Below are 22190 nucleotides of genomic sequence, written 5' to 3' on the forward strand. Positions count from 1 at the left end.
GACAATCAATCACCTAATAACACATTAGAAGGAGTAAAAAGCCAAATAGAACTGGATAACAAATGTCAAGCAAAAACGGAGTGCCTTCAAAAAACGGCAAATAAAACAGCATCGAAACAAAACCATAAAACAACGAATAGCATATGGAAACCAAACACTTAAATAATAACCTTAATCACAAAACGAAGACTATTCATGATAACAAGAGACAGACAAACCAAAACACATAAACAACATAAGAAATCACATTACAACACAAATAAAACTACTTAAACAAGATAAATGGGACAACTTTTGTTCAAAATTAAATGATAAAACTGACCAGAGAAAATTCTGGACACACCTTAGACGACTCACCAATGACAATTCAGCCGCAAGAAAATATCCTACGCTTGAGTATGATAACATAATAGCTTACACAAGTAAAGAAACAGCCGAAGCTTTCAAACACCAACTACAGAATACATTTAAAACACATATTGATCCAGATATGAAGACTTACTTTTTACAACAAACTCACAAATTATATAATAAACAATAAAGAATAATTTGAACCAATTTCCCCAAAAAATATATCTGAGACAAATACAAGACACATCACCAACTATGAAGACAAGATGCTAACGAAAGAAATATCGATACATGAACTCTATGAAGCAACAAAAAAACACAAAAAAAACAAATCTCTGGGTGAAGATGAGATACCAGACATCCTTCTTAAAAAGGGAACTACCAAATTATTTGACCACTTAAGAGCACTTTTCAACTTATCATTATCCTCTGGATACAAACCAGTTTCTTGGAAGCATACTAATATATTAATGTTCCATAAAGAAGAAAAGTCAGTCAATAAACCAAATAGCTACCGACCAATCAGCCTGTCCAGCTGTGTAGGCAAAAGTTTAGAACGCATAATTAGTAATAGACTCTCCACATACTTGGAAATAACTTCTTAGTTACCTGAAAAACAAAATGGCTTCAGAAAATTTAGACAAACAACTGACCACTTAGTCAGATTAACTGAAGAGATAATAGATAGCTTTAATAAAAAACAATGAACTCTCGCCTGTTTTCTTCACGTTGAGAAAGCATTTCTACGGTTCCGCATGCATCAAATGGGACAACCGCGTGGAGTTATTCGCTGGTTATCTAACTTTTTGAAAAACAGAAAATGTAGAATAAATGTAGAGGGAACCTTTTCTGAGTGCTTTACTTTAGAAGCTGGTGTCCCTGAGGGAGGGGTGGTTAGTTCTATACTTTTCATCATGTATGTAAACATATGCCATTGAAGGATTCTAATCATGGATTCTCCTCACAGTTTGCTGATGATGTGGCAGTCTGGAATAGTGCTTCAACACCAATAATAGCAATCACAAACATACAACCACAATTAAATAGAATAAGTGAATAATGACAAAAATATCAAATAAAAAATTCAAAATAAATTCAGCAAAAACACAACTAGTCGAATTTACCAAACTGATAAAGCACAAACAAGTGCAGCCTGTAATATATATAAGTGGAACACTACCTCAAATTGCCACATCAGCAAACATTCTCGATCCAACCTATGACTCAAAATTAACATGGATTAACCATTTAAATGAAATCGAAAGTAACGTCTGGCGAAAAACCAACTATGCTAGGAGTTTAACTGGCAAGAACAGTGGAACATCAACAGAAAATATACCAAAAATTTACAAAACGTATATTAGACCAGTAATTAACAATACAGCTCCAGCTTGGATTACTGCAAGTGACAAAATAGTCAAAACCAAGTTACAAACAATATAAAACTCCTCACAACAGCATACAGAATTCCCAGAACCACATCATCTAGTTTTCATACACAAATATTCAAACATACCAACTATAGCAGATAAGCTTCTACATCGTACAATAACTTAATTTGATAAACATTAGATGAAAAAGAATTATTATGCGAACTAGACAGGTACCTCACATATTATGAAGATAGTCCTAAACATTTCTCCTTGAACAACACATATTTTAAACTCAAAAATAAATTAAAATAAATAATAATAATAAATATTTTTATATATACGGAAGGAAAAAAAAGGCCACCATCAAACTTGACTTCCTACTGATAGAGCAAATAATATCGATAAATGTACGAAACTAGTACATGGACATTGCCCTGAAAAGGGTCGGAGTAAACTCAGTCTATTCTGAGCATAATGCAGTAGCCACACCAACCACCACTACATATTCATGTAAGCAAAGGAAGAAGGAAGTGGTCAAGGTATACCTGAACCTCCAGGATACATAAGGTCACCCAAATCCCGAGAGAGCGAAAAGGTGATACAACAACAGTAACAATGTCTCCAACAATAATAAACACACCAATCATATTCCCGCTAGAACTCCATCCTTGCTTGAGACATATTTGCAGCTTTAAACTTTACAATAATATTTCATCCAGTGTAGAAAACTGTACAAAAACACATGGAAGATTCGAATGATTTTTTTTAAAGCTGAAAAGTACCAAAGTATTGAAAAATTTATACTTCCCACACGTCAAAGAGTTTTTGAAAATAGGCCTAACTTTAGACCTATTTTTTTCTTGTAGACTTGTCGTCACGACTTTATGGTGTTTATTTAAAAAGAAAAAAAGAAGAAGAAAATATAATATTCTTTCGCTAGACTACTTGAGGTACCAGTACCCTGGATGGAAGTTATGTAAATTCAAGATTAATGAAAAATTATCTTCGGACATGAAAAGTTGTTTCCTTTACATATATATATTAAAAAAAAAACAAAAACAGACCAAAACGCTCATAAATACAGCAAACCACAAAATGTAAAACCGCAAATTTGCACGTACCTAGCCAAACCTCATGCTAAATTTGGTGAGATCCATCAATAGAGGACAAAGAACTGGTAAAAACACGCAAAATCCAAAAAAATAAAATTCATGAGTATTTCTCCATGGACCTAATGAACTTCCATATCTGTTTTGGTGAAGTTCCTTTTACACCCTGTGAAGGGATGGAAGCTAGACAACATCACGACTAATATCTCTTGGGCTACTCTTTTACCAACGAAAAGTGGAATCAACCATGACTATATAACATCCTCAAGGCTGAAAGGGAGAGCATGTTCGATGACGGGATTCCATGTCCATAGTTCCCTTAAATGTGTTGAATAAAATGATAATTATTATACACATTAACTATGTTTCAGACATTTAGACATATGCAAAGCTCCGTCATATTAACAAATAACTTGTCTCTGTGGCAACAGGTGCCACTCGCATTCTTCTGTGCATTAAATTATAAACGCAAACGGTTCCCATAGAGACAGAACAAGTATTTTGTTAAGATCTAACGTGAGTAACAAGTCTGCCCTAACGTTATAGCAAATGCCTTTCTCTCCGCAAGGAAGAAATGAAATTCCGTAAGTAACTTCTACTTTTATCAAATTATATTGTTAGAGAAGGCAAACTTATGTGACCTTATGTGACCCCACTTCCTTCCCACTATAAACTACTATTTAATTACAAGAAACAAGAACTTCTATTTTACCAAATTTATGTAATCATTATTACCAGCTATTAAACAATATATTACTTCTGACGAAAGTAGAAACTAAGACAGCGGGTACTAAAAAAGAAAAAAAATTAGTACATGTATGCACTTGTATTTCGACCTTAATTATTTGTATAACCACGTACCTCTGGTTAGTAGTTAAATATAATCGCGACGTTTCGTCTAGTACGATGTATTAAAACTTTGTTATACACTAATTTCATGGCAAATCAAATGATTGCTTTGGTTAATTGTGTACGTCGCTACCACGCGATTTGTGTGTGATAACGATGCTATTTTCTCTTCACTTCTATTGATCATAAGTTTTGTATTTGCTCATATCTTTGATATACATGGAGTGGTGTCATGTAAAAGGAAACTGTTGTTTCCATTGATCAACTTTAAATAATTTAACTACTTTGCATTATTTGTATTAAGATATAACACCAAACTTTTTTATTAAAAATTATAAATCGATGAGACAGTAATCACGTCTTTAACAATAAATACATAAGAGGCAAGGATTATTCGTATTTCTCATTAAATAATAGAAGTTGTCTTAATTTCAAGTCACATGGCCACAGGTAAAGGAGACTACAGCGAACTCTCTTCTAGAATCAGTTAACACCATTATGTGTATATGCATTTGTTTGTTTTTGAATTTCGCGCAAAGCTACTCGAGGGCTATTTGTGCTAGCCGTCCCAAATTTAGCAGAGTGAGATTAAAGGGAAGGCAGCTAGTCATCACCACCCACCGCTAACTCTTTGCTACTCTTTTACCAACGAAAAGTGGGATTGACTGTAACTTTTTAATGCTTCCACGTTATTGTTTTCAGGCCAAGTTTTAGTGACTTTTTAATTATCTTACCACTGACGATCATCTAAATGGTGATATTTGGTCAATGAAAGAAATAATTTCCTAAATAGGAAGTTGAAAAATCAGTCTAACAAGTAACCTTACAACGTATAATTAACCAAAAGACTAAAACAACAAGTCACCTTACAACATATAATTAACCAAAAGACTAAAACAACAAGTAATCTTACAACAGCTAATTAACCAAGAGACTAAATGAACAAGTAACCTTACACGATATAATTAACCAAGATACTAAAACAACAAGTAACCTTACAACAGCTAATTAACCAAGAGACTAAAACAGTAAGTAATCTTACAACAGCTAATTAACCATGTAATATTGGAATACACACTTTGTTTAATATTACTTTTCAATATGCTCAGTCTTTCTACGATCATCAGAATACGTTCCATTAAATATTTCACTAAACTGATTCACACTAAAATCAAATACGTATCTATGCGTGTCTGTGACTAACAATCTTTGTTCCCTGCCTTTTCACAACTACAGTATATTGTTTTTAGGGCTCGTGCAACAGTTTGAGTTGTATTTCTGTAAATAATTACAAATATCGGAAGATGCAACTTCATATTAAGGTGTTGTAAAGGTGTTCCAACATTGATGGATTTTTTCAGTTATCTGGTGAAAATAATATAGGGTTCAAATTCACATAACGGTGATAAATTAGGTCTTTTCTCCTTCAACGCTGATGTTACAAGCTCAAAGAGTGTGGTACTTTCCAGGCCGCGATTATAAATTGTTTGGTTTGTTCTAAATTTCGCGCAAAGCTACACGACTGCTATCTGCGGTAGGCATCCCTAATTTAGCAGTGTAAGAATAGAGAAAAGGCAGCTAGTCATCACAACCCAGCGCCAACTGTTGGGCTACTCTTTTACCAAGGAATAATGGGATTGACCATACATTATAACGCCTCCACGACTGAAGAAGCGAGCATGTTTGGTATTACTGGGATTCGAACCCGCGACTCTCAGATTATGAGTCGAGTACCTTAACCACCTGGCGATGCCGCCTAGTAGTAGGATCTGATTCTTGTGATGCATCTTTAATGCCCTGGGTTAGAAGAGTATTTCTAAATAGTCATGTTTTTTTATTCGTAATATCAAAGTGCGGTGTTCATTCCTTTTGTGTTTATTTTTGCGGTAAATAGAGGAGAACCATGAACCATCGACTACACAGTCCAGGGAAGCTTTAGTCCCCGGTATAAAATGCTAGTTTTCATTCCTTAATCAAAGTCAAATAAATTTAAAGGTAATAGCCACTTACCTGATTTTACTTTACATACTGACTAGTTTTATTCGTCACAAGATAAGCTGCAATTATATTATTCATGAGAAATGTGAAAAAGTAAAAGGATTGAATATTTTGTCACTGCTTCGTTTACTCACAACTTTGTTTTTTTCAATTTCGCGCAAAGCTACTTGAGGGCTATCTGCGCTAACTGTCCCTAATTTAGCAGTGTAAGATTAGAGGGAAGGCAGCTAGTCATCACCACCTACCGCCAACTCTTGGGCTACTCTTTTACCAACGAATAGTGGGATTGACCGTCACATTATAACACCCCCACGGCTGAAAGGGCGAGCATGTTTGGTGCGACGAGAATCCGAACCCGTGACCCTCAGATTACGAGTCGCAGCCTTAACCCACCTGGCCATGCCGGGCCTTTAACAGCCTTGGTTTGTCGTTTCTTCTGGAACGTAGTACACCAGTTATAATGAATAGTGAGTACATACCAACAAAGTGCTACATATTGTAATCAAAGGCTGGATATAAATTCACAGAATATTTTTTTAAAAAATCTAACTGGCCATTTCTTTTTGAAGATAAATGAAAAACATTCGCAAAGTTGTTTGGAGTTTCTCAGAGAGATTCCGAGTGAAACAAAAGTACACCACGGATTAGAGGTGGTTTGCCCACTCTGATATCGAAATCAATTGTCTTATTGTTACAAGCCTTCAGACTTGCTGCTGAGTCAGGACAATATATAGACCCATGTAGAACTTCCATGCAGTACGGCAATATTGGAACCCCCTTCTTGTGGAATTCGAAACCATTCTCCATTTGCAAAGGCTCCACTTCCTATAAGTCCGACACTTCAATGAACCGCCTAACTGAGTGCGGGGTATTTGATAGAAGCTCTACAGTTGCATGGTTCTACACATATTGTGATAAAGTTCTGAACTTATAGAAAAATAAGTGTCACCGAAACTTACTGAACACAAGATATCTCCCTTTTACCAAAATGTGGCTGATAAATGAGGATATATCTTCTTTTTTTTACCTACTGCGATTTTGGTTTTATTTATTTATGACAAAACTTTTTCTTTTGGTGGGTGTGTAGGTTTGGCGCTTTATGGCACAAAGCAATTAAGCTATCTGCGCCACTTTTCTGTGGTGTAATTATTTATCATTTACCAAATGCTGTTATTTCTTTTCACACTTTTTTTAACTTGTTTACATAACATCCCATCAGAAGAGAGATAGAAGTAATCAAATATTACAGATGTTTTATGTCTAGACTAGAGCCAATAGATTCAATTCTCAAATAAACTAGATAATTTAAACTCCCGAGTGAGACGCACTACAAAGAACAGAGATATAAACAGACATGTCAATCTAAACTATTATACAAATTAAAATGTGTATGCTGTGAACTCCGAGTTTGAATAAATATTACTAGTTATTAATAAACGATTAATTACTGACCAAATATTCAACTGTAATTCAAAGAGGTTCCATTTTAAGATGCAAACTCGAGTCCTTGTTTTTTTTATCAAACTATTTTGTTTAATGAGTTAACTAAAAAAAATTGTAAATAGAGAACAGTTTGGCAAGAAAGAACGATTCCATTTTCCTTATGTAGTTATAAATTGTTATTACTTATTTTATTGTAAGAGTTATTAGTATTTTACCATACGTTTTACAAATACTTAATGTACTCCCCAAAAAATTATCGTATCGACCGATAACAAACTATATTTTTAAACATATTTTTCTAAACAATTTATGCACCTTGTTTAATGTAGGTAACCCATACCAGTAGCATGGGTTGAGACGTAACTTTGGTTTTAAAAAGGGGAGGGAAGTTTTGGTTTGTTTCAAATTTCGCGCAAAGCTACACAAGGGCTATCTGCGCTAACCGTCCCTAATTTAATAGTGTAAGACCAGCGGGAAAGCAGCTAGTCATCACCACCCACCGCTAACTCATGGGCTACTCTTATACCAACAAATAATGGGATTGACCGTCAGATTATAACGCCCTCACGGCTGAAAGGACGAGCATGTTTGCCCGCGATCCTCGGATTACGAATCCAGTACCTTAACCACCTGGTTGTGCCGGTCCAGAGAGGGTGCAGTACTTTCTGTGTGTGTTTTTTTAGCCACATCAGGCTATCTGCTGAGTCCACTGGTGCTGGCTGTGCACACAAAATATTAATATCGCAGTTGTTCCTTCCAATTACTACTGATGTTTTACAGAGACAAATACTGATTTAGCCTTTATTTTTTCTTTTCTTTTTTACAAGTTCTTTACTCCAACTGTTTCAACAAGCAAAAATGTATTACCCATTATAATGAAATATTTTGACCCCTGCCGCACTGATGATTTTATAACTTAACCAGTGGGAAAGCGAAACTAAAATAACTCGTAGTCATAACTCGATAAGCCTTAACAACAACGTTAAATTAAGCCTGTTTATGCTAATATTCATGCAGCTTCGAAATGTCTTGTTCTATCCGGCTTCTTAGTTTATTCAGAATACAATCCATGCCGCTGAAAGAACACTCAACTCCAATAGCCGAAATTGGTGCAAACCACCAGGTGTTCAGTTGATTGTTAACAAACCGATGTTTGTTTTTATATTCATCTCATTGTTTCCTTGCAATGTACAACTTCAAGACAGCCAACACAACATCAGCATCCTCTCCATCAAAGAAGCTACATCCTATCTTCACATCATTATATGTCAAACTGCACATTAACTGAAAGGTATCACGAGCGTTTGTAAGGGAAATAAATGAATCGGTACTCAATTTTCAAAAAGTCATAACGTCAACAAGTTGTTAACGTTTCTGAATGTTTGACTTTCAGGTTCGTTTTCAAGATTTCGTTTCAAGATCTTCTACAGCTGCAGGAATAGTGTCATGATGTCATAAAACACCAAGTCTTGATGCAAAATGATAAAAACCCTATAACTTGAGCGCTTTCGAGAGATGAATGTTTCTTCTTCAGGGATAAACTGAGATTATACTGAAAGACAAAATGTCTACGTTTCGAAAACGCTCGAATTATAGGGTTTTAATCATTTTGCAAAAATATCAGTAGAGTTTGTTTAACTTAAATGTACACACTGAGTCTATATATCTCTCAAAACGTGCTACGATCGGTGCCACAAGTTTAGGAACGAACTAGAGGTTAATGTTTTCTTTTTGCTAAACATTGCTGACATTAGATACTGTAAATAATGCCTTAATTAAAACTGTTAGGGTAACAATAACACTAAATTTCTCCATTTGCGTGTTTGTGTGTGTGTTTTTCTTATAGCAAAGCCACATTGGGCTATATGATGAATCCACCGAGGGAAATCGAACTCATGATTTTAGCATTGTAAATCCGTATACTTACCGCTGTACCAACGGAGGATTTTCCACTTACATCAATATATCTCCTGCTAATGATACTATGTCTATACCATCTTTATTTAGGTGCTCACAGAACATCATAGTTGAGCAGTAACAAGCACAGGAAGTTAATTTCTTGTAACCCAGGTTTCTTTTCATCAGCCTTTATCAAGTAAACTCATAATGGTTACATAATCTGCAGTTACTATATCGGTAATCTTCAAGAATGTTTATTTTACTTCACCGCAGTCAGTCATGTGGCGAGTAATGTTTATTTTACTTCACCACAGTCAGTCATGAAGCCAGTAATGTTTATTTTACTTCACCAGTCAGTCATGTTGCCAGTACGATTTCACAACTGGCGTATATTGTTGGTATTTGACGATTTGACATCCATTACAGAGTCACATTTGTTATTAAATTTCATCAAAATGATCTAGAACTTCGGAAATACTGGTCAACAGTGTGCAAACTGTGGCTTTGCTTACATTTATCAACCGATCACTCTGATTTTCCTCCAATTGTTTCAGAGTCGTCTTGTAGCATAAGAAGATGAGACACAAAAAGTTCGTACTTCGTGGGATTTTTTTTTTTGCTAAGAAGTAGACATTTTGTACCCAGGCGTAATGTGTATTTATTGTTTGTTTGTTTTGAATTTCGCGCAAAGCTACACAAGGGCTAGCCGTCTCTAATTTAGCAATGTAAAGCTAGAGAGAATGCAGCTAGTCATCACCAACATCTGCCAACTCTTACGCTACTCTTTTACCAACGAATAGTGGGATTAACCGACACATTATAACGCTTCACGATTGAAATGGCGAGCATGTTTGGTATGACAGGGAATCGAACCTGCGACTGTCAAATTGCTAGGTGTGCACCCTAACCACTTGGCCATTTTCAGAGTCGACTATTGAATAAGTAAAGCTTTATCCAGTCTTTTAAGATCCACCCTCACGAACTTCATGTACAACTTCATGTTTCTAGGATTTAGAACGTTTGTCGAGTTTTTAAATGCTTTTTGAAAGTTAATAAACGGAGTTATTGTGAAAACACCACCAACATCTAAATCAGTTTTCAAAAAGTCTCGGTAGTATTTACAAAGCACCCCTCCAAATGATGTTTGAGGAAAGTAGCCATTCATTTTCTATTCCCATCATTTCTGGTATTTAACCAAAGTTGATTAAGATGGTGAAGAAGTTACAGCAACAGTAAGGGTTGACTCACACAGGTTTTCTTCTAAGATTCATCTGTACTTTGTACCATGAATCTTACTCTCAGTCCTGACAAGCTTCCAGGCTCTGATGATGAAAAGTATCCCCATAACACGATGTCACCACCATGTTTGACAGGTGGAATGGTGTTGCCTGGATGATGTCCAATGTTACGTTTGCCCCAGACATAACATTTTGAATTTACACAAAAAAACACAATATTTTCTATGCCTAACCACATGACCTTTTGCCTCATGTCTAAAACATGACTTACATGCTTTGTCACAAACTCCATACGAGTATCAAGACGATTATTTTTCAGTGATGGCTTTTTTCTTGTCACTCACCCATACTGGCCAACTTTGTGTAGGTATCGATATGTTGTCGATGTAAGAACATTGACTCTAATCTCAGACATGGAACTTTGCAAGCATTTCAAAATCACTGTTGGCTTCACAATGACATCCCTAACCAGTTTCATTAATGTATGGCTGTTTAGTTTGGAAGATGACCTAATCTGTGTGGTGAATGGGTGGTATGAAGAACATTCAACTTCTTAATGATGGACTTCACTGTACTCAAAGTAATAATCAGGAACTTTTAAATTTGCTTGTAACATCCTCTTGTTCTGCACTTCTCTGCCACTTCATTCCGGACTTGTTCAGAAAGATCCTTGGTCTTCATGGTTGGTTTGTCGCATCACTATGTAAGTTGTAACTTGAACAAATGTATTTACTCTAAAGCCAAATTAAACCACTTTGATTACACGCTGACAGAGACCATCACACTAATTTTGTGACCTTTACAACAAGTCCAACATGGCCAGGTGGTTAACTCGAACCCCCGTCACCCCAAACATACTCGCCCCTGCAGCCGTGGGGACGTTATAGTGTCACAGTCAATCTCACTATACGTTAGTAAAGGAGTAGCCCAAGAGTTGGTGGTGGGTGGTGATGACTAACTGCCTTCTCTCTAGTCTTACACTGCTGAATTAGGGACGGCTAGCTTTGCGCGAAATTCAAAAACAAACAAACAAAATGTGGAAACTTTGGCTGTTAATGACTGTTAAACTCAATTTAGACAAAGTTCCCATTGAAGCTTGCAACCGATGGTTTAGTGGTAAGATAAATTTAGAGGTTTGATCTTTGCAGTGAGCATCACGTAAATAGCCCATTGTTCAGCTTTGTGCTTAAACAAAATATTAAACAAATTGTCAAATATAATTACATCCCGACGTTTCAACGAATACTGATCACTTTCAGAAATATATGCCAACAAGGGACACGTTGAGAATATTTTAGTGTTTTTGTACGTTGTTTTTTTTTGGTGGGGGGGAAGAGGGTTGTTTGAAGTTAAGTTCAAAGTTACACAAAACGCTATTTGTGTTCTGCCTACCAAGGGTATCGAAAGCTGGTTTCCAGCATTGTAAATTGTAATTCTTCAAACATACCACTGTGCCACTAGGGGTAAAAGTATTTTAGGAAAATAAATTAGATTTGTATTTCTTACAGAAGACTGTCCAACTGTATTACTATTCATTAGATATCTGTCGTTTTACGCATTGTGCCAACATCCGAGAAATTCACGTCTGTTACTATTTCAGAAGGTGTCCATGATTAAAATTTTGTTCCAAACAATGTTATTATCGGCAAGAACAGTGCAGACACCAGAATTCCTAAAGTGGAGAGGAGAAGAGATGTAGACTGGTTAGTTGGGAGTGAAGTTTTTTGTTGTTGTTTGTATGTTTTATAGTAAAGACAAATTGGGTTATCTGCTGTGTCCACCGTGGGGAATGGAACCATGGATCTTAGCGTTCCCGTATCCGTTGGCTTGCGCGAATCTCAACGACAAATGTCTAGCCAACTTTGGTCACTGTTTAAAATTATTTAATACTTTTAGTATATAGTAGCAGACTTCGTAAACTAGTTGAAAAGATTTCTCTATATCACAATTTACTTTCACCAACATTTTAACGATAACTTTGAAGGGTTTATTGTAAAATTGCATTACAGTTTTAAACTATTAGTTTTGCGCACGTTCATAATATTTATGCTATTGTTTTAGAACTTGTAGACCCGGCGTGGCCAGGTGGTTAAGGCACTCGACTCGTAATCCAAGAGTCGCAGATTCAAAATCCCGTCACACCAAACATGCTTGCCCTTTCAGCCGTGGGGGCGTTATAATGTAACTGTCAATACCACTATGTATTGGTAATAGAGTATCCCAAGAGTTGGCGGTGGGTGATGATGATTAGTTGCCTTCCCTCCAGTTTTACACTGTGAAATTAGAAACGGTTAGCGCAGATAGCCCTCGTGTAGCTTTGCAGAAAATTCAAAAACAAACACAACTTGTAAACATATGATGAGATAATTTTAATATCGACATAAACGTGAATTGTTTGCTGAAGCCATATAAAACTTGTATATTTTATTTATATTGCTAGATTTATACTTTTAAGAACGTTTCGGTCACTATCTTTCTCTATGTTTGTTAGTCATCACCACCAACCACTGGGCTACTCTTTTACCAACGAAAGAAAAGATAACTCACCGATAATTGACCACATGTTTGAAGGGGGTTGTGTAACAGAGTATAGGAAAGTAGAGGGCGTGTTTATATGTTTCATTATATTTATTAATTTGTGAACCTAACGATGACCGAAGTAGGTCGAAACGTTGTTCGCTCCTTTACATAAAAAAAGTTCTCAACCCAAATCAACCGTTTTTACATATATATTACTCTACAAGTGGGTTTTCTTGTTATCACTAATAATATGATTGTAATCGAGGCGGTTTTTATACCACAATATTTAATAAATAACGACTGTTATGGCATAAGCTAAGTAAGTTACAATGTTTATCAATTTTATTTACGTCGTTGACAAATTATGTTCAGAGGAGTTAGGATTATTAACTTGAATGGCTATAAATTAAAATTCAATCGACGTAAGGAAGTCTGGTATCGAACACAATGCCTCGTAAGCAGTCCTGTCTACATTCTATGTTTACGGTTAAAATACTTTAAACCTTCCTTACTTAAAATCAGCGCAGGACCAAAAAGTTTTACGCCACAAGTACTGATGTTTTTTAAGTTGTTTTTCAAGGTAAGAACATTTATGCAGCCAGTTCTCGTTCAAACGGTTGTTTGATTATTGACAGCGTTGAATGAAAGACCGATTTCCAGCAAATATCCTTACTCCAATTTTTACTTCTGACACAAAAGTTTGAACATTAATATACAGAGATCACGTCTAAACTATGTGCGTAAAAGAAAGAAAATAAAGGAAAAAAAAGAACACGGAGGTTGCACATTCACTTTTCTAGTTAGTGATTTATCAATTGTACTTCCACGCATGAGCATTCTGGTAAATTACAGCAAACTTTTGCTAAACACTGCAAAGTTGAAAGGTATTAATATGGGCTATATAAGGTAACAATCTAACACTTTATACCTGGTAGAAGTTTTACTGTGTTATTGTTTTAAATATTTCTTAAACTAAAAAAATACAAATGTTTTACATAATTTGTTTAAAAAAAGGTCACTTATAAACCCCAGATAAAGTACTGAATTTTATAGAATACACCAATAGAACATGGTGTAACCATAGTCCAAATGAAAACAAACATACCGGACTATCTGCCTATCTAAACAATTTAAAATTTATTTATTCACTTTTATTTTATCAAATTATAACCCAATTATACAAAAATTTTACCATATTTATCATCATTTTTTTGGTTTTTTAAATAATTTCCAAACTTCTTAAACCTAAACTTAAAGGCAACTTTGCGTCACATCAAACAAATGTTGTAAGTTACAGTTTGGACTTCTCCACATAATTTCTAACTTGTCGACACACTTGATGGGCTTCATTGTAGTGAGCAGCCAGATAGTTTCTTACATACTCAATCAATGCAGCCACGACTGACTTATCCTCTAACAGGTCAAATCCTGCCGCACAAGGCTGCTCCACTTCACAAGGTCCCAGCAAATCAGCAATGATGATCTTCTCTCTTCACAGGAAAGGAAGTGGTCTAGTAGATTTTGCGTGTTAAGTTACCAATCAAAAGGTCCAGAACCCGATACATGATGTCATTGAGCAAGCTTCACATCTTAAGCTGTGGTCATGTAATAAACAAAAGATACACCCAAGAGTCACATAAAACTGTTATAACGGTAGGAAATACTGACTCCATGACTTTCCTAAAAAATTAACAAAATGAACCTCTAATATACCTCAACCATACAGGGTCCGCATAAAATGTTACTCAGATTTAAAATTCAATTCAGTACTTCGTTTTATGCTCTTATGAGCCAGTTATATAACTAGAGTAGAGTGAGAACATGTATAACAAGTTGTAATTAGCTTTAACAGAACTAATTGCCTTACATATGTTCAAAATAAAACGTCTTTCATATCGATGACAAACGTACAATTACAGCAAGCTATGATGATGAACTTGCTGTCTATTTGCAGATGAATACAAAATATTTCAATTGTTTTATCTTTATTGGATATTCATAAATTCGCTCTCCAATGGCTCATCACTAAGTCAGAAATTATAATGTTGAAAAGTTGGTTTCAATATTCGCGATGAGTACAATAAAGATAGCCTATTGAATGGCTCTGTGATTTAATCAAACAATATTTATAATGAAAAAACTTTGTAAAATGAACGGCAACTACCTGTTGTGAAGACACAAGTTGCCGTCCAATCCACAAAGTTTCATCATAATAATCTCCCTAAGCAATGTATCAAAGAATATTTATAATATTGATGACAAAATGAATTAACAGAAATAAAATGCATTATAATCGCTTTCAATTAATAACAAAATATCGATAGCTTATTAACTGATTTTATGTGCTACATTAAAAACTAAATGTAAATTATATACGAGCTTTAGACTCTAACAAATTTAAAAGATTTAATATTTATTGGTTCAGTTCAGGATTTTTATAAAAATGATCCACTAAGTGACAGATATGCTTCTGCCATCTTTTGACTTGTTATGTACAGAATTTTTCAGATGTTGTACATTTGGAGACATGGGATCTTTCTCTAATTAGGGGGATATTGTATCTGGTTGTCAAATTATTAATAGTACGAATATTACGATTGAACTGATATAAATGTAGTATAAGTACACTAAATGTCTTGGCAGTTTTGAACTGATATAAATGTAGAATAAGAACATTTTATACCTTCAGAGTCTTGAACTAATATGAATGTAGTGTAAGAACATTGTATATCTTGATCATCTTCAACTAATATAAATGTAGTATGAGAACATTGTATATTTTGATCGTCTTGAACTGATATAAATGTAGAAAAAGAACATTGTGTATCTTGACAATTTTGAAGTGATATAAATGAAGTATAAGAACATTGTACATGCTCACAGTCTTGAACTGATATAACTGTAAAAAAAACATTGTATATCATCATAGTCTTGCACTGATATAAATGTAGTATAGGAACATCATGTATCTGATATAAATGTAGTATAAGAACATTGTATTCCATGGTAGTCTTGAACTGATATAAAGGTAGTATAAGAACATTGCATAGCTTCACCGTCATGAACTGATATAAATGTTGTGTAAGAGCATTATACATTTTGACAGTCTTGAACTGATATGAAGGTAATATAAAAACATTGTGTATTTTCACAGTCTTTAAATGATATAAATAAAGGATAATAACATTTGTTATCTTGATAGTCTTGATCTGATATTAATGTTATATAAGAACATTGTATATCTTGGCAATCTCAAACTCAAAGAAATGTAGTTTAAGAACATTGTATAACTTCAGAATCTTGATCTGATGTACATGTAGTGTGAGAACATTGTATATCTTCATAGACTTGAACTGATATAAATGAAATATCAGTACATTGTATATCTTGACAATATAGACTTGTGACACAAGCCCGTTTCCTTGGCTGTGGTTTTGCTGTATATATTTTGTACTGATATAATAGAGGTAAAAGAACACAGTATATGTTGATTGTCTTGAACTGATATAAATGAGTAATGAGAACATTGTATAACTTCACCGTTTTGAACTGATATAAATGTAGTATAAGAGCATTTTATATCTTGACAGTTTTGAACTCATGTAAGTGTATTATAAAAACATTGGATATCTTGATCGTTATGAACTGATATAAATGTAGTGTAAAATTATTGTGTATCTTATATAAATGTGGGATAAGAACACTCTATATCTTGATGGTTCTTGAACTAATATAAATGTAGTATAAGAACATTGTATTCCATGGTAGTCTTGAACTGATATAAAGGTAGTATAAGAACATTGCATAGCTTCACCGTCATGAACTGATATAAATGTTGTGTAAGAGCATTATACATTTTGACAGTCTTGAACTGATATGAAGGTAATATAAAAACATTGTGTATTTTCACAGTCTTTAAATGATATAAATAAAGGATAATAACATTTGTTATCTTGATAGTCTTGATCTGATATTAATGTTATATAAGAACATTGTATATCTTGGCAATCTCAAACTCAAAGAAATGTAGTTTAAGAACATTGTATAACTTCAGAATCTTGATCTGATGTACATGTAGTGTGAGAACATTGTATATCTTCATAGACTTGAACTGATATAAATGAAATATCAGTACATTGTATATCTTGACAATATAGACTTGTGACACAAGCCCGTTTCCTTGGCTGTGGTTTTGCTGTATATATTTTGTACTGATATAATAGAGGTAAAAGAACACAGTATATGTTGATTGTCTTGAACTGATATAAATGAGTAATGAGAACATTGTATAACTTCACCGTTTTGAACTGATATAAATGTAGTATAAGAGCATTTTATATCTTGACAGTTTTGAACTCATGTAAGTGTATTATAAAAACATTGGATATCTTGATCGTTATGAACTGATATAAATGTAGTGTAAAATTATTGTGTATCTTATATAAATGTGGGATAAGAACACTCTATATCTTGATGGTTCTTGAACTAATATAAATGTAGTGTAAGAACATTGTATATTTTGATTGTCTTGAACTGATATAAATGAAGCATAAGGGCATTGTGTATTTTCACAGTCTTCAACTAATTTAAATGTAGGATACGAACATTTTATATCTTGATAGTCTTCAACTGATATGAATGTACTATAAGAACATTGTATATCTTTACAGTTTGAACTGATATGAATGTAGTATAAGAACATTGTGTATCTTTTCTTCTACTTTACTTAGAAAATGAGATTTTTCGTAGTTTTTATTTTGAATCAGACCTCAAGCAAGTTATTTGTTCCTCTTTTATGTTGGTGGAAAAATTTACTGTTTTCATTACAAGGAGATAAAAACATTTAATTGACAAGCTAAGCTGTCTTTCTCAGTCGACCTAAAAATAGCGACATAAGGTCACGCCCTTAGTTATCTCGCTCCCTGGTTTCCATCAGAGGCTACTTACGGAAACTTTAAGGTTTCATTTCTCTTCAGTTTGTTTCCTTAGTACGATAATGATATGATATACTGAAGTTTGCTGGTTTTATTTTGAATTTCTGCAACTGTTGACGTTTATACACAGCGCTGTTTGTGATATCATGTGATTTCTTTATGCTTTGGTGATATTGAGATTTTTTTCAAATGTTTGTTATTTAGTGTTTATGTTGTAATGGTTGCAATACTGAGAGGAAGTGTTGGTGACGTCATTTGTTTTCTGGGCTAATGGCGATTAAAATGCAACTGAACAATGCTGTGAAAGAACAAATGTCATGAGATGACACTATCAATTGGACAAAGAAAGTGAATTTTCTAAAGTCAACTTATAATCTAAAGAATACCCTTATTTCTTAGTTAAATATGCTGTTTTCATATATTTGCCTATTTGATGGTCTGGTGTTTAGGGCGTCTTGAGGACACGGGCTAGAATCCCGTCCCACCAAACATGCTCGTCCTTTCAGCCATACAGTCGTTGCAATGTGAAAGTAAATCCTACTTTTCATTGGTGAAAAGGTTGTCGACGATTTGGCGATGGGTAGATATGACTATATCTCTTCTCTCTTGTCTATCACAGTTAGCTCTCCTGTTGCTTTTTGTAAAATTCAACGCAAACCTAACCAGCCTATGTGGTACTTTAAAGAGAAATTGACTATTTCAAAAAATACTACAGGTGTTCGGTTTGCCTGAACAAAGTGTTGCACTTTAAGTGTTAAAATGTAAATAAACACATACTTTAACAAAGTGTTTAACACTAAAGTTCAAAACGTGAGTAAACACTTACTTCATTTCTTAGTTGCATGTGTTCTCTGCATGTGAAGTGAGCTTTTGTTCCAGAGAGAAGTTCATTTAGTGTGAAACATAAATTCTTTGAGGTGATTTAGATGTTATAGCGAAGTGAAACCGAAGTTCTTTGAGGTAGTTTAGATGTTGTAGTGAAGTAAAACTGGAGTTCTCTGAGATGGTTTAAACGTTGTAGTGAAGTGAAATTGAAGTTCATGAGGTAGTTTAGTATTTTATTTTTAGATTGAATTGAAATGAGGGAAATAGAGCAACTAATATGAATTTGTTTTCAAGTCACCTGAACACTCTTTTACGTGATCGTTAGGCGCTCTGTGTTGTAAGAGTGGTGCATTAAGCTGTACTTTGTTATCAAATACCGTTTTGAGTCTGAATGGTCGAGACTTTATTAACTATATTTATCAAAAGACATCATATTTAGCCGATTGCACTACATTTTTAATCTCTTTCGCTACCTAAGGCTCATATAACCTCATATTCGAGAACCTCCTGTTTTTCAAGGTTCGACTCACCAATAACTTCAGATTCCGGAACCTCCTCTTGTTGTTCAGGAACCAACTTACCAATAACATGAAATTCGAGACCATGTTGTTATTCAAGGCTCAAATCACCAATATAACCCGAGATTCAAGAACCTTCTGTTGTCAAAGGCTCAACTCGCCAATAACCCGATATTCAAGGACCTTATGTTGTCCAAGATTCAACTCACCAATATCATTATATTCAGGAACCTCCTGTTTTTTTAGGTCTCAGCTTTCTGTTCTGACAATAATCTTTAATATTAAACTGAAATAGATTATTGGAAAGAAATGATTGAAAGACCTGGGTTTTTGGAAATAAATCAAATTATTGAAACACCTTTCGATAAAAGTTGAGGAAAAACGATCTTTACTTTCCAAATAAATATAAAATAATATATTTTATTTAAACCAACGTTTTGCCCATATATATTAATCCTGAAGAAGCTGCAAAAGTGAAATGTTGGTTTAAATAAAAATTATTTTATTTTATATTTAACTGGAGTGTAAAGGTCGTTCTTCCCAACTTTTATCAAAATATGTAAATCTCTTTAGTATGCACTAAACATTTTAAACAACAGCCACAACAACAAACTTAAAATGTCTTTAAGCTCATTAGTATGTCACAATTATCATATATTACAGACAGTCTAACTATTTCGTCGATTCTACAATCCTGACTTAAGTTGTCCTTGGTTTTTATTTGTATCTAACAACATTTTTCTCTTCTGAGCATCGCTAGATATTGGATGCCTCGTGTGGGTGTTTGTAATAATAAACAGAAACTGGTAAAGTATAGGAAGGCACGTTCAAAGCAATGATGTTTATATAATAACGATGGCTTAGGGAGATGCACCAATAAACTTTTTGCTGTGTGATTAATTTACAGTTAGTTTTGGAAGACCTGACACTATTAAGGACCACAGAGATTCAGAAAAAGCCGCTGAAAAACATCTGTTATTTGTTTAAATTGGAACAGATAGACACTATCAAGGTTAAAAGGGGTTATTCAAGCTATAAACTAAAAATGAAAAACTGTCCGTTGTATTTTAGAGTTCAAGTGAACTGACGCTATCGAGGTTAAAAAGGGTTAAGTAAACTTGGACGTTGAAACCAAGAAGAACCTTGGATAGGGGGACGACGTGACACTATAGACTATGGTGGTTGGTTAACCAATAGAGCTCAGGCGTTTTGGAGTTCATAAACAAGGAGGAACACTGAATGTTTGACGACACGTTAGTGTAAGTTATTACTACAAAATGTGCTTAAGAAATCACAAACAGGAAGTCAGCTGACACAATGGTACTAAGAATAGGCCGACGGTTTCCCCTCAGCTAGTATAAAAGATCCTAGAAAAAACACCAGAATATTCAGAATCTAGCAAGCAACCCGACATGATTAAAATCATCATCTATAAGGCTTGCATCTCATTTTCATCAGAAGAAGTAGAAAGGAGAGAAATCAAGAAGGAATCGAGGAACAAGTACAGAAGATGTCTCTTGCTATTAGTAGAAACCAGGCCATTTGACGCGCACTTTGCAAGTATTTTTAATACTTAAATATCAGCCATCTTGTTAATAGAGTTAAATTGATTGCCTATGATAAACGTGAATAAAGATAAACTGCATATATATGTGTGTGTAAATATTAAGGGTTTGAAGGCTTAAATAAAGGTGTTGTTGGAAGTTCTAGTCTCAAGTCTCTTCACTTTGTTTTAACTATAAACCCTCGAGTCAGTTTTGTGTGCTCCATTCGCCCACTACATCCTCACTTCAAATAAATATTTCATGCAACAGCAGGTTGTATTGGTTCAACTCCAACGGCTACACCAGCGAATCCACTTGGTCTGCTTGTAAGTCAGTCGACGACCACGTTACATGACTGGCACAGTCGGTAGAATTTTTGACTTAAACTAACGGCAGGTTGGTTAAAACAAAAAAAAGAATTTGAAGTTAATAAGTTAGGTTAAGGTACTATAAGTAGTGTAAGTGGGGAATAAGATTCAGTAAGTGACTGAGAATACCACCAAAGTTGCAGCAGATTCACCCACTCAACTACGTCCCTGAAGCAGTTCACACTTAATGTGTCAAAACCATTGTTTCAAGGCAAGCTTGATGAAAATGTCGAGAGTTTTATAGATGCATTAAATGAAGCCACTAGAATATCGAGGCGGACTGACATTTAGAAATCAGATATTTTAAGACTAAGAACTGCAGGAAAAGTAAAACAGTTCATTAGAGGTTATGACATGTGAGAAACTGTAGATTTCCAGTTTTTAACACGTAGGTTAACAGAGGAATATGGTAAACGAGTAATACCCAATACAATAATGTCACGATTAAGAAATATGAACCAGCAAAAAAGTGGATCTGTTTGAGTGTTTGGACATAAGCTACAAGTGTTAGGTAATAGACTAACCAGAGCTTATCAACATCCAGATGAGATGATGATTCAGAATATGCTAAAGTCCGAGTATGAGCGAAGTTTGATCAGTGATAGAGCTCGCAGTAATAGTACCGAGACTAATATCCCTCAAGCCACATTGTTTGATCTGATTGAAGTAGCGACTAGGAAGGAGATAAGAGAACAACAGTCCTACAGGTACCACCAGTCTGTAATAAGAATAGTAAATAAGGAGAAAAAGGACAAAGCAATCTGGCAAAACACACAAAATAAGTATGAGGGCTTACAATGTTTTAAATGTGGAAAAGTTGGCCACATAGCAAAAATTTACTTTGCAAAGCCAGATGAAGAAAAGAGCCTGTAGCTTGTTTTAGTTGTTGTATTAAAGGCCACATAGATCAAAACTGTAAATGTCCTAAGCAGGTTGAATACAGAAAAGCCCCAAAGGCTGGGAATTTTGAAGAAACATTCCCCAAAAGGGATAATATTTTGGCAATAAGAACAAAAAAACGTGATCTGCCGGGACTGCAGAGCTAAAACGGAAGTAGTTCTGGCAGTATGGAATAAGCAATTCAGTGTCTATAATGTTAACGAAATGTCATCAGTAGTTGTGGTAGAAATAAAAGGTATAACATGTTGGTTATTTGCTGACACAGGTGCTTGATCTTCTTTGTTAAATGCACAGTTTGAACACAAAAATCTCGCATTATTG

General features: G+C 34.6%; 1 long non-coding RNA gene across 1 annotated transcript in view; it reads left to right on the forward strand.

Annotated features, from left to right (window-relative positions):
- Positions 1-3337: 3337 nt before the first annotated feature.
- LOC143233945 (uncharacterized) overlaps positions 3338-22190 on the forward strand; it is a 68069-nt gene continuing 49216 nt past the window's right edge. Inside the window, exon 1 of the long non-coding RNA XR_013018440.1 lies at positions 3338-3417. This is a non-coding gene — a long non-coding RNA (uncharacterized LOC143233945). The remainder of the gene's footprint in view (positions 3418-22190) is intronic.

Source organism: Tachypleus tridentatus, chromosome 12 (assembly GCF_004210375.1).
Source record: "Tachypleus tridentatus isolate NWPU-2018 chromosome 12, ASM421037v1, whole genome shotgun sequence".
Lineage (NCBI taxonomy): Eukaryota > Metazoa > Arthropoda > Merostomata > Xiphosura > Limulidae > Tachypleus > Tachypleus tridentatus.